The sequence below is a fragment of the Tachypleus tridentatus genome, chromosome 7 (assembly GCF_004210375.1).
Source record: "Tachypleus tridentatus isolate NWPU-2018 chromosome 7, ASM421037v1, whole genome shotgun sequence".
Lineage (NCBI taxonomy): Eukaryota > Metazoa > Arthropoda > Merostomata > Xiphosura > Limulidae > Tachypleus > Tachypleus tridentatus.
Genome location: NC_134831.1, coordinates 131,052,744 through 131,065,601, shown reverse-complemented (window position 1 = coordinate 131,065,601; position 12,858 = coordinate 131,052,744). Strand labels below are relative to the sequence as shown.

Below are 12,858 nucleotides of genomic sequence, written 5' to 3'. Positions count from 1 at the left end.
TCCAGTGTTAGAAACCAGGTTTTGTTACTCGTGGTGGCAAGAGCGCAGATAATCCATTGTGTAACTTTGACCCTAGCATCAAACGAACATCATTCTGTTAACTGAACGCGTATATGATGTACTTATTTAGATTAGTTGAGTTAAACCCAGATCGTAGAACGTTTCGTGAATTTACCGCAGTTATTTTATAGTAGCATGTTTTTAACAATTGATTTCAATATTTTTAAATTAATTTTATATCTGCATAAACATTCATGTTTGCTTTTTTTAATATACTGTCTGCATTACCCCGTCACTCTTCTGTACAGCACGAGTAGTAGTAATTTAAATTGGATGTTAAACTGAAGTTATACAACTAAGACAGATTGGGGCTCACAAGGCGTATCAGGGAGGGTTGTACAAGTTTTCCTTTTCACACTGGTGTCATGGTTTCCTAGTGGGATAGCGTTGAGTTCGATTTCCATCAGTGGACACAGTAAATAGTTAAATGTGGCTTTGCCTTAAAACAGGAAGGAATTAATAACACTACGTAACAAATTTTTTACTTTTTCTTGTTCCTGGGCAGAAAGTGTTATTTCCCAATTGCTTATGCCTAAAGTAAATGGAAAAGACCTATTTTTCTCTTCAAACTTTGCTTTTGTGACCTGGGAAATAAGATTTTTAAATTTACCCATTTTCCAGAACATTCCAGGTGGATTCAGTGCTGAGTAGCTGATAGAGAATTTTCTCGAAGTTACAAGAATTTTCAAGTACTTTCTAGAATGTTGTAGAACTTACGAGAATGTTCAAGAACTCTTCATAGTAATATATATACAGGGGTTCACCGCTCACCACTTCAGTTTCGTTCAAGCTGCCTAAGTAAACATATAGACTTATCTGATTTTATCAGAGATGGTATCAAGAAGCTGCAAGCATTCTTCAGACGCATTCTGATATGTATGTGGTCAATTTATCAAGACAAGAGCGAAAACGTACTCTGTGACAGCATCTGCTAAAATGTCTGAAGCCTACAAGATATATTTCAGCATGCCTGTTGGGATCAAGACAAACCCTGGGCACCACATTTTACCAACAAGCACTACAAAAATAACTCTAGAAGGTAAGACGGGCAATTTTTACTTGCTTGAATAGCAAGATTTTATATTATACAAATTTAAATATCTTTCGGTGCACCTCAAAGAGGAATACAACGACGTCAAGATTTTGCTAGAAGCTTTGAAGTATGATGAATATGGCTGGAAGTTATCGGATACTTCAAAATGGTGGCATTCCTGATGGGTCTCCAAGAAGGCTTTACCAAGTTTCCTTGTTATCTTTGTCTTTGGGACAGCAGGAACACCGCAGCGCACTACAACAGGAAGCATTGGCCACAACAGACCGAGTTCTCTGTGGGGAGGTACAATGTCAAGTGTAAACCACTAGTGGACCTTCAGAGGGTGTTGTTCCCACCATTGCATATAAAATTGGGTCTTATGAAACAGTTTGTCACAGCTCTTGATGAGTAGTCTGCAGCCTTCAAGTACCTTTGACACTTCTTCCCTAAGCTGTCTGAGGGAAATGTCAGAGCTGGTGTCTTCATTGGACCACAAATAAAGAAGATTCTGGAGTGCACAGAATTCCTTTAAAGTTAAGAAGGAAGGAAAAAAAAAGCTTGGGGCAGCTTTACCGCAGTGGTTCGGGGCTTCTTGGGCAATCACAACGCCGAAAATTATGTGGAACTGGTTGAGGCTCTTGTAAAGAAATACGGCAAAATTGACTGCAGAATGTCATTGAAAGTCCATATCCTTGACGCTCATCTTGATAAATTCAAAGAGACCATTGGAGCATACTCAGAGGAGCAAGGCGAGCGCTTCCACCGAGATATATTGGACTTTGAACGCCGCTACCATGAAGCGTATAACGAAAATATGATAAACTACTATATTTGGGCACTGATACGTGAAAGTGATTTTCATTACAGTCGCAAATCTCGAAAAACTACTCACTTCTAAACATTTTTGTATCACTTTAGTATAAATACATGTAAATCTTGATTCATATGTTGTTTTATTCAGACCTCATGTTAATGAAAATGTGCAATGCAAGTTTGTCCATTTTATGTAGAAAACAGGTTAATTTCTAAATTTCATTATCCAGGTCACAAAAGCAAAGTTTGAAGGGAATAATGGCCATTTTCTGTACTTTTACAACATAAGCAATTAAGAAATAACACGTACTATCTAGGAACAAAATTTGTGTTGCATAATGTAATGGTATAGGAAGTAAAAAGGCATTTTGTAGTAAGTTCGTTTTAATGTTGGCTTCGTTTACAGTATTGGTTAAATTATTTAAAACTTATATTTGCTCCACAACTTATTTCTTTTCTGTTATGCATACCTTTTACTATGAGTATTCTGCAGTGTTAGCTTATTTTATGAATTTAGATCTAACGTGAATCAGTAAACCTAACTGAACCTTGGGAAATATTACTTGGATTACAGCAGAAATTATTATTGATGAATCCCTGAATCATAATCTTTACAAATAAGAACAGCATTTTAAGCTAGTATTTCGTTTGGCAGATGTTAAACGTAACAGTAGAGTGGTGGATTTGGTTTGTTTTGAATTTCGCGCATAGCTACACGAGGGCTATCAGCGCTAGCCGTCTCTAATTTAGTAGTGTAAGACTAGAGGGAAGGCAGCTAGTTATTACCACCCACCGCCAACTCTGGGGCTACTCTTTTACAAACGAGTAGTGTGATTGACTGTCACATTATAACGCCCCCACGGCTGAAAGGGCGAGCGTGTTTGGTGTGATGGGGATTCGAATCCGTGATCCTCGGATTACAAGTCGAGTGCCCTAACCACATGGCTACGCCGGGCCATATGGGTAGAGTGTTGTATAAAAGACAGGTAAGTGATTTATAAAAACACACTAAATACCAACAATTGTTGATAAAAATTGATTGCCTGATATTCAAAACAAACAAGACAATGGGGACATCTATTAACAATCAGATCAAATAGTTTAAATATCTGCAGAACAATACATACCTCATTTATTTAATTGTTATATTTTAATCTAACAAATCAAGGAAGACCGTCCAATAAATGTTTTAAGATAGAATAAACACTATATGATACAGACAATTATAATTCACAAAGTAATATCATAAGTATAGTTCTGTTTACTGCACATGTATTTAATATTTCGGGGTCAAATGTCACTATGATGTTGTCTTACCGATTACTCCTAATTGCGTATTTTGTAACGGTTTACTAATAAAAAATAAAATCAAGTAAAGGTTGATTTTACATACAAATGATTGATTTGTTTGTTTGTTGATTTTCACACAAACCTACACGAAGACTGTCTGCTCTGGACGTCTGTAATTTTAAAGTAATGAACTGAAAAAAGGCAGTTAGTCCACACCACTAGCCGCCTATTCATGAACTACTATCATATGACTGAATAGTAGAATTTTATTGTCTCTCACATAATGAACTCACGGCTCTCAGGTACGGAACGCGATATGTTTTGTTTTGTTTTCTGGCGGTAACTGGACGCGAAATACACAATCTCAAATTCATAGCCATGAATGGTCTGACAAAGCCAGTAGTTTAGGCCACTTGACTCTTTCAGCCGTGGGGGCGTTATAATGTTACGGTCAATCCCACTATTTGCTGGTAAAAGAGAAGCTCAGAAGTTGGCGGTTGGTGGTGCTGACTAGCTTCCTTCTCTCTACTCTTACACTGCTAAATGACGGCTAGCGCAGTTAGCCTTTGACTAGCTTTGCGCGAAATTCAAGAAACAAACAAATGCAGCAATGAAATGTTGAATAGTCCGTATTATTATGAAGTGTTCATGTGATGATTAATGTGTATTCGATGTTTAAATCCATGCTTGCCTTATCTATGCTCACAGTAGGGAACAAAAAAAATTAAACACGACGTATAGAGTGCTAGTAAACCATAAGAAACCTTTTTTTTTAGTTTTAGGTGAGATATTACGAACTATTCAGATATTTACTCTGAAACATATGGCATTATTTGAGGGGTAACTTTTAGATGCAGTAAGAACTATATTACTCTATTGGAAAAATGTTTTGCTTAGGTATCATTCAAAACTATAGAATAGAATGCATTTATAAAGCTTTTATTAAGACCCAAGAGGCAAAATGCTAAAATGTTAATGAATGTTTAAGAATATCGTACACAGGAGGTGAATTATGTTTCATTTAAAACGATTTTAAATGTTCAATTCAGCAAGTCATGTGACATAAAGTTCTGATGACACAGCATGCATTATAACTACATCTGCGATAACCTTTCAGACCAAACATGTTCAAATGCTCATATCGTAAAGATGGGCTCAGATTAAGGATTTTAATTATACTTAATGACACTGCGAGACAAAGAAAAATGGATCAACTTGAGGAACCGGAGTCATTAAAAAAAACCTGTAAGAAGTCGTACAACAGCTGTGTTAAGCAAAGTCCAGCGTATTGTAACAGGTGGAATCAACCGACACAAAGGTCAGTCAAAAGTCGCACACTCCTCCCAAGCAGTGTATGCAAAATAATCAAGAATCTCTGTTAGGAAAAGCAACATAAAGTTATTTCTAGACATTTCTTTTCAATTGTCGCAAATTCAAGCAGTTAGAGAATTAATTCACTGTTCATGGTATTCCAAAGAAGGATACGATGTTCAAGTGGCCTGATGCACTGCTTATGTATTTCTGTGTGATAGGATTATTTAAGCCAGTGCTTAGACTTCCATATACACTTGATGTATTATGAAAACCACCCAGGCATAGATTGGTGTGTTTTGAACACGATAACCCTAACTACGGAGCCTTTTGCAACGGAAGCAACGCCACAATACTATTGTTAAGATGCATAGTAATCAGATACAGCATGACCAAATGTGGCAACAAGGACTATAACATCGTGGCGAAATTACAAAATCATTTTAATATATCCTATTCAACCTCTGAATTATAGCATGAAAAATTTTCAATACTACGCTAAATAATTATCACCCAGAAATTAGGTAAATATGAAGCTTTTGATTGGTCCATTGGCCACAATTTAGTCTGGAAAATTGTGGTTACCGGAATTTTAAGAAAGAGTGGATGTAAATTTTAGTTTATAAAATAGAAGATAGTTTATATTGTACTTATTGTAAAAAAAATTGAAGTTAATTATATTTTGCCTTTTCTTTATATTGTAGGCATTAAAATTCTATATAAACTTGTGGGTTATTTTAATATATGGAACTCTTTATTTATTAGTATTTTATTCAGATACTGAAAGTTCAGAGAATATTATCTTAGCACTTGCATGTATAAAATCAATAATTACCTTATTGATAAAGAAGGATCATTGTACGGCTTAATGAGTTATCAACACTGATTTTGTTGTTCACAGGGGAGGACAGTGAATCGAGTGAGGAGTGTGTGTTATATTGGAGTTGCAGTTGTAGCCTCTCTCTGCTACCTCAACTCTATATATTGTGGTTTCGTATTTGATGATGTTTCAGCTATAAAAGACAACCAAGACTTGAGGCCTCACACACCTTTTGTCAATCTTTTCTGGAATGACTTTTGGGGAACGCCTATTCATAAGGTACGTACGCATTTTGTGTGTTTTTTTTATTAATATTATCGTGTACCACTAATATTCTTGTACTTTTTATTTTTATTGTAATACTCTCCAAATTTTTCTTTGTTGTAGTTTACTCAAAATCAGATACCAACTTTACATTGCTGAGTATCCATGACAAATACAAAATGGCGGCAGTAGAAAAGCTCATAATATTGGTCGAAAATGGTCGAAAAGACAAATAACGTTGAACACATCGGATACAAACTTTGGTAAAACTACAAAGTAGATATGGTATGAGACAGTATTGGAGTAAGATAGATTTTTGTAAAGGAACAACACGTTAAACGGAGACACATTTCCGTCCGATTTAACCTTTATTTGAAAGTCTTTGTGGTAGAATAATATTACAGATCTTAAATACGAATAAAATGAAATATTGAAGTCCACAGTGGCCCGGATCTGAACTATCATTCGTCGATCAGTTAGTTTTGGCCCGTAGATAAAGTTTCAATAATATAGTATAACAGTATATATACTCTGCTGGCCAAAATCTCAAGGCCGATGAACATAAAGACAAAATATGCATTTTGCGTTGTTAGACTCAACTACTTATTTGAGTAAAGCTTCGAAAGATGAAAATAAGAAAAGGGAAAATAAAAAAAAAAAACTTTTTGGCATTTAATAGGAAAAAATGTGAACACTATGAAATTAGCCTAAATACTAGCTGGTCAAAAGTTTAAGACCATACCAAAAAGAAATCCTAAACAGGGTAGGAAATGCCCAACAAGAGGTCTCAGTAGTGAGTTGCACGGCCGTCATTGCGAATAACTTCAAATATTCGCTTTGGCATGGTCGAAAAAAGAATTTGCAGAAGGCTGGCTGGAATGTTATTCCAAATGGTAAAGATGGCTTCACGAAGATCGTGCACTGTTTGGAATTGACGTCTATTTCTGTAGACTTCCCTTGCCATCCGCCCCCAAACATTTTCAGTGCGGTTCAGTTCGGGCGAACACGTTGGATGGTTCAAAAAAATCACGCTATTCGCCATGAAAAAGTCCTTTGTCCTGCAAGCATTGTAGATTGCAGCGTTGTTCTGCTGAAAGATCCAAACATTTCCACACAAGCGAGGGCCTTCAGTCAATAAGAATGCTCTCTCCAATATGCCAATATAACCAGCTGCTGTTTGACGCTCCTGTATTACCTGAAGCTCCAATGTTCCATGGAAGGAGAAAGCACCCCAGATTATGATGGAACCTCCTCCACTTTATCGTGTAGAAAATGTCTCCGGTGGGATATCCTTATCGTGCCAATAACGTTGGAAGCCATCTGGACCATCCAGGTTAATTTTTTTCTCATCAGAGAACAAAATCTTCGTCCACTTTTCTACGTCCCATATTTGGTGCTTCTCAGCAAAGTTTAACCTCGCTGTTTCGTGGTGTGGAAGGAGACGTAGCCTTTGAAGATGTTTACGGTTTTTAAGGCCTTTTGTAGATGCTGTTTTGTTGTTCTTGAGCTGCATTCTGCGTCCGTAAGGGCCTTAATCTGGTTCGACGATCGGCTGGTGTCTTGCTGGACAACCCGTCGAATACTCCTGCTCAATGCCGGCGAACTTTTCTTAGGCCGACCACTTGAAATTATCGTTCCGTGTTCCTCAGGGTAAGTTTGCAACAGCAGTTTTACTACGCCCAATCTCACCAGCGATGGCACGTTGAGAGAGACCTTGCTTTTTCAGCTCAACAATTCTGCCACGTTCAAACTCTGTCAACTTTTTAGTTTTTGCCATGTTTTTACCCAATGTAACACAGGAGATGTCAGTGGGAGATGTTGACAATGCTTATGCTTGAACACAAATGACTAAATTTCGTTACGTGTTTACCGATTAACAATTCGTTTTAGTATGGTCTTAAACTTTTGACCAGCTAGTATTTAAGCTAATTTCATAGTGTTCACATTTTCCTTTTAAATGCTAAAAAAAATTATTTTATTTTCCATTTTCTTATTTTCTTCTTTTGAAACTGTACTCAAATAAGTGGTCGAGTCTAACAACGCAAAATGCATATTTTTTCTTTAAGTTAATTGGCCTTACGATTTTGGCCAGCAGTGTATATATATATATATATATATATATTAGTTTGTTATCACCTAAAAACAATCTGAAACCAAATTAAATTAAAACATATCAGAAAAACAGTGCACTACTTGAAAGGATCCCAGGGTACAAGCTATAATGTGGGATATAAAACAACCTAGGAGTTGGAGATGACTGAAAAAGTAGGACCCCACATTGCGAAGGTAATAAACCGTCTGTCAGTAACCGTCTAAATTTATATATATATATATATCACTACTGTAACATAAATAATGTTGTTTTACCACATTTTACACTTTTTTCTATTTTTAGTGATTATTATTTTTGAAAAATACTGTTTTTAAATATTTTAAAATTTTCTAATCATTAAATATGTTACCAGTTTTTAGCTCTTAAACCACAATTACAATTAATTTCGTTTTTAACATCACTTAATTTACTCTTAAATTATATTGCAAGTTTTTGTTGAGATCTCAGTTGAAAGTCACAACGTTTTCAAAAAAGAATCAGAACAAACAAACAAACGTTCATCTCATACCACTATCTGTTAATATGTTTATAAAAGCATCTTTAACATAACATTTAACTACTTTGTAGATGTTTTTTATACGAGTGTGAGTGTTTTCTTATCGCAAGGCCACATGGGCTATCTGCTGAGCCCACCGAGGGGAATCGAACCCCTGCTTTTAGCCTTGTAAATCCGTAGACTTACCGCTGTCCTAGCAGGGAGATTTTTTTATATACGAAACTTATGTACATTTTAAATGATTCCAAGATTACTCTCTCTGTTCGCTTGTACTTTTCTAGACAAGTAATTTACATTTGCATAAGAAAACAAACTTTTATCTTGATAATTAAATTTATTAAAGTCTTTAACCACACCATTTCATCAGCATTTTATAAATGTTTGACCAGATACTCTTAACGCTATTTTCCAACTAAAAGTTTGATACACATTATTTTGAATTTTTGTTTATTTAGCCCATAGCAACTTGATTTAAAAAAATCTAAGCTTCTACAAATTAATTAAATTCCTTTGTAGTTCTTTATTACTTGACAAATTAAACACGTGTTCAGCGAAAATGTTATTAGCATAAAGGTATTTGTACTTACTGAAAAATACAATAAATTCCTCACCATACCTGAAGCTATATAAATATTTCGGGTGACAGTAGCTGTTATTGTAACTGATAACAGATAGCTATAACTAATGCTTTCAGGTGGTCGTGACCGGGGGTTTGTTACCCATTTTACTCTTATGGCGTTTCGTATCTCATTACACAACTTTCTTGTCATTACATGCGCGTTTGTTTGTAATTAATCACAAAGCTGCACAACGAACTATCTGTGTTCTGCCCACCACGGGTATCGAAACTCGAAATCTAGCATTGTAAGTCTACAAACATACCGCTGTGCCATTGGGGCGGAGGCTTCTTGTCGTTACACTGAAAGTTCTGCTTGGCTTAGCCTGGATCCATACAAGCGTGAGTTCGTTGTAAGAGTGATAAAGTTGCATCTGTTATTGCCTCTCGGTGGGAAAACGGTACGTTTACGGACTTACAACGCTAAAAATCCGAGGTTCAATTGCATTATGTAACACAAATTTTGTTCCTGGATAGTATGTGTTATTTCTTAATTGATTATGTTGTAAAAGCACAGAAAATGGCCATTATTCCCTTCAAACTTTGCTTTTGTGGCCTGAATAATGAAATTTAGAAATTAAACTATTTCATTGTAAAAAACGGGCAAATTTGCACATTTTCATTTACATAAGGTCTAAATAAAACAACATATGAATCAAGATTTACATTTTTTATCCTAAAGATATACAAAAATGAACAAAAATGTTTAGAAGTGAACAGTTTTTTCGGGATTTGCGACTTTAATATAAATCACTTTCATGTATCAGCCCCCCATATACAGTCTCCCATCATGTTTTCGTTATACGCTCCTTGGTAGCGGCGTTCAAAGTCCAGTATATCTTGGTGGAAACGCTTGCCTTGCTCTTTTAGGTGCACCGAATGAGTCAGAGAAAGAGACGGATACTTATTCCGTTATGGGGCAGCACAGCTTTAAGGCTTCTGGATGAGCTATTAATGAAGAGGCGCCATTCGTTCAGGTTACAGGCCTCGCACAGACTGGATACATTGTGACAGAAGCAGAGCCCATCTTGAGGAGTAAAGAAGCTTGAAAAATATCGGTGACGTTTTCTCTGACTTGTGACTTGCACACTTTCACATAACAAATCCCACTCTTTGAGCCGAGATGTCAAAAGCTCGTCATTCGACTTTGATAGACCAAGATCTCTGGTCAAGACTTTGATAGACCAAGATCTCTGACGCCAAATTTTTTGGTTGGGATAGCATGGGTTTCTCTCACCAGCTGCATCTCTGAAATTGTAATCTGGATCTTCAACTCTATTTCCTCTTCTGATTTGCTGCTGTCTTCTGAAGATAGCTGCTTTCTCTCTGGCATAGTGGGTACAGGGAGCTCAGGGCATTGTGGCACTGGGGCGATGGATGATGGAAGGTCCGGATACATGATAGCAGATATATTCTTGCCAACCCGATGTTTGGAAGGGCCCACTATGCAGAAGTAGCAATTGCTTGATTGCTCAGTGGATTGACGCCAAATTCTTGGAATAGCGAACTTCATGGCTCTCTTTTCCCTTCTGTACCATCCTGCAAAAAAAGCAAAATAAAATTGTTATTATGAAGAATAAATTTATTTCATCCACAACTGATGTGTAAGAGGTTCATATATTTTATATGTGATATTTTTCTATACTTTTGGTAAAAGATATTTAAATTTTAAAAGGTCTAAAATTTGTATAATATAAAATCTTGCTATTCAAGAAACCAAAAATTGTCCGTCTTACCTTCTATAGTTTTTTTGCAGTGCTCGCAGGTAAAATAAGGTGCCCAGGGTTTATCTTGATCCCAACAGGCATGCCGAAATATGCCTTGTAGGCTTCACACGGTTTAACAGATGCTGTCGCAGAGTACTTTGTCGCTATTGTTTTGATAAATTGGCCACATACATAGCAGAATGTGTCTGGAGAATGCTTGCAGCTTCTTGATGCCATCTCTGATAAAAATAGATAGGTCTATATGTTTACTTAGCTGGAACGAAACTGAAGTGGTGAGCGGTGAGCCCCGGTATATATATTACAACGGAAATTTCTAGAAAGTTCTAAAAGGTTCTTGAAAATTCTCGTAAGTTATACAACATTTTTGAAAGTTCTTGCAAGTTGTACAACATTCTAGAAAGTTCCTGGAAATTCTCTGTCAGCTACTTACTGCTGAATCTACCTTTAAATTTGGAGAAGATTCTTGAGAGTAAGAATCAACAATATTTGTTATACGGAAATGCTAACGTCTTACCGAAAACTTTTGAAATTTCGAGTATCACGCGTGATTGGTATATAAAGCTGACGTGAGAGATACAATTATTATTATGATTAATCTGCCACAGTCACTGTGCTATAGGCCTCGGAAGTAATAATTGTAATTAAAACCTACTAATAGGAAAACTACAGAATTGTACCAGGAACGTTTGTAGATTTCGAATATTACAAACCGTTCATCTTCAGTGACTCACTTCGGACGCCATTATTTCTACACAGACATTAAAGAGCTTCTTCGATAAGAAGTGAGCTTATAAACAGTTTGCGGCCAGTCCAAGATTGGGTTGGTTTGTTTAGAATTTCGCGCAAAGTTACTCGAGGGCCATCTGCGCTAGCCGTCCCTAATTTAGCAGTTTAAGACCAGAGGGAAGGCAGCTAGTCATCACCACCCACCGCCAACCCTTGGGCTACTCTTTTACCAACGAATAGTGGGATTGACCGTCACATTATAACGCCCCCACGGCTGAAAGGGCGAGCGGGATTCGAACCCGCGACCCTCGGATTACGAATCGAACGCCTTAACACGCTTGACCATGACAGGCCCTGCTATTGTCAAAGGGAATTAAACTGGCTCAGTATGGGCAGGTGGGTTAAGGCACTCGACTTGTAATCCGAGAGTCGCGGGTTTGAATCCCCGTCACACGAAACATGGTCGCCTTTTCAGCCATGGGGATGTTATAATGTGACGGTCAATCCCACTATTCGTTGGTGAAAGAGTAGCCCAATGGTTGGCGGTGGGTGGTGATGACTAGCTGCCTTCCCTACCTCTAGTCTTACACCGCAAAATTAGGGACGGCTAGTGCAGATAGCCCTCGTGCAACTTTGCGCGAAACTAAAAAAACAAACAAACAATGCAATTAAAAACAACTCGCTCTCCTGCTATTTTCGAATTTTATTCGAAAACTGAGAAATCGTTTTACGCCGCGAAAACATTATTCAGTTTTAAAATAAAGTCAGTTTTTAGTTTCAATTGTGTACGATTACGTTAACCTTGTACAGAGAGCTAATCTCTAACTGAGCATGCGTCTGTCTCTGTTGCTATTGGGCTTTTTGCTATTTCCTAAAATCTGTAGGCAAATGTCAGTTTATCCAATTTATATCATATCGAACATTGGAGATCTGTGAAATTTATTTGCATTACGATGAATAAAATGAACCTGAAGAAGACACCATTGTTCTTAAACGTATTCAAAACCTTGCGCTGGTATTAATGAAATTACACAATATGCTCTTACGCTGATGTAACATACTGTATCTTATAACTATGGACCTCAGAAGTATGCGTTAAAAGGAAAATACGTTAGAATTTGATTTGAAACTATACAAATTGAAATGTAGTACTAAGATAGAAAAAAAACCGAATTAGTAAATCTGGAATAAATACAAAATCTGAAATCTGAGATAAAATATTTGAAATTTAAGAAAAGGGCTTTCGACACAGCGTAGTTATCAGTTATAGAATTAATGAATAATACGTAAAACACGAGCAGTTCTTAAAATTAGTCTGTCGTGAAAGTTCACAATAAAGAATACACAACTGGAAAAAACTAGTATGAGATATTTTGTAATGTGTACCTAATGAAAATAACGGGGAAACAAATTTTCGATGAGCTATTAAGGTCAAATTTAGAACCCCCCTAGTGGCGCAGCGATATGTCTGCGGATTTACACTGCTAGAAACCGGGTTTCAATACTCGTGGTAGACAGAGCATACATAGCCTACAAACAATCCCATAAAACAAAACAGTGAAAGACTATGAAGCTGCGGAATTTTACTT

At 36.7% G+C, this 12,858-nt stretch overlaps 1 pseudogene across 1 annotated transcript in view; it reads left to right on the top strand.

The window, feature by feature from the left end:
- LOC143256610 (protein O-mannosyl-transferase Tmtc3-like) overlaps positions 1–12,858 on the top strand; it is a 91,466-nt pseudogene that overhangs the window by 35,741 nt on the left and 42,867 nt on the right. Inside the window, exon 2 of the transcript XR_013031423.1 lies at positions 5,409–5,606. The product of XR_013031423.1 is annotated as a protein O-mannosyl-transferase Tmtc3-like (transcript). The remainder of the gene's footprint in view (positions 1–5,408; positions 5,607–12,858) is intronic.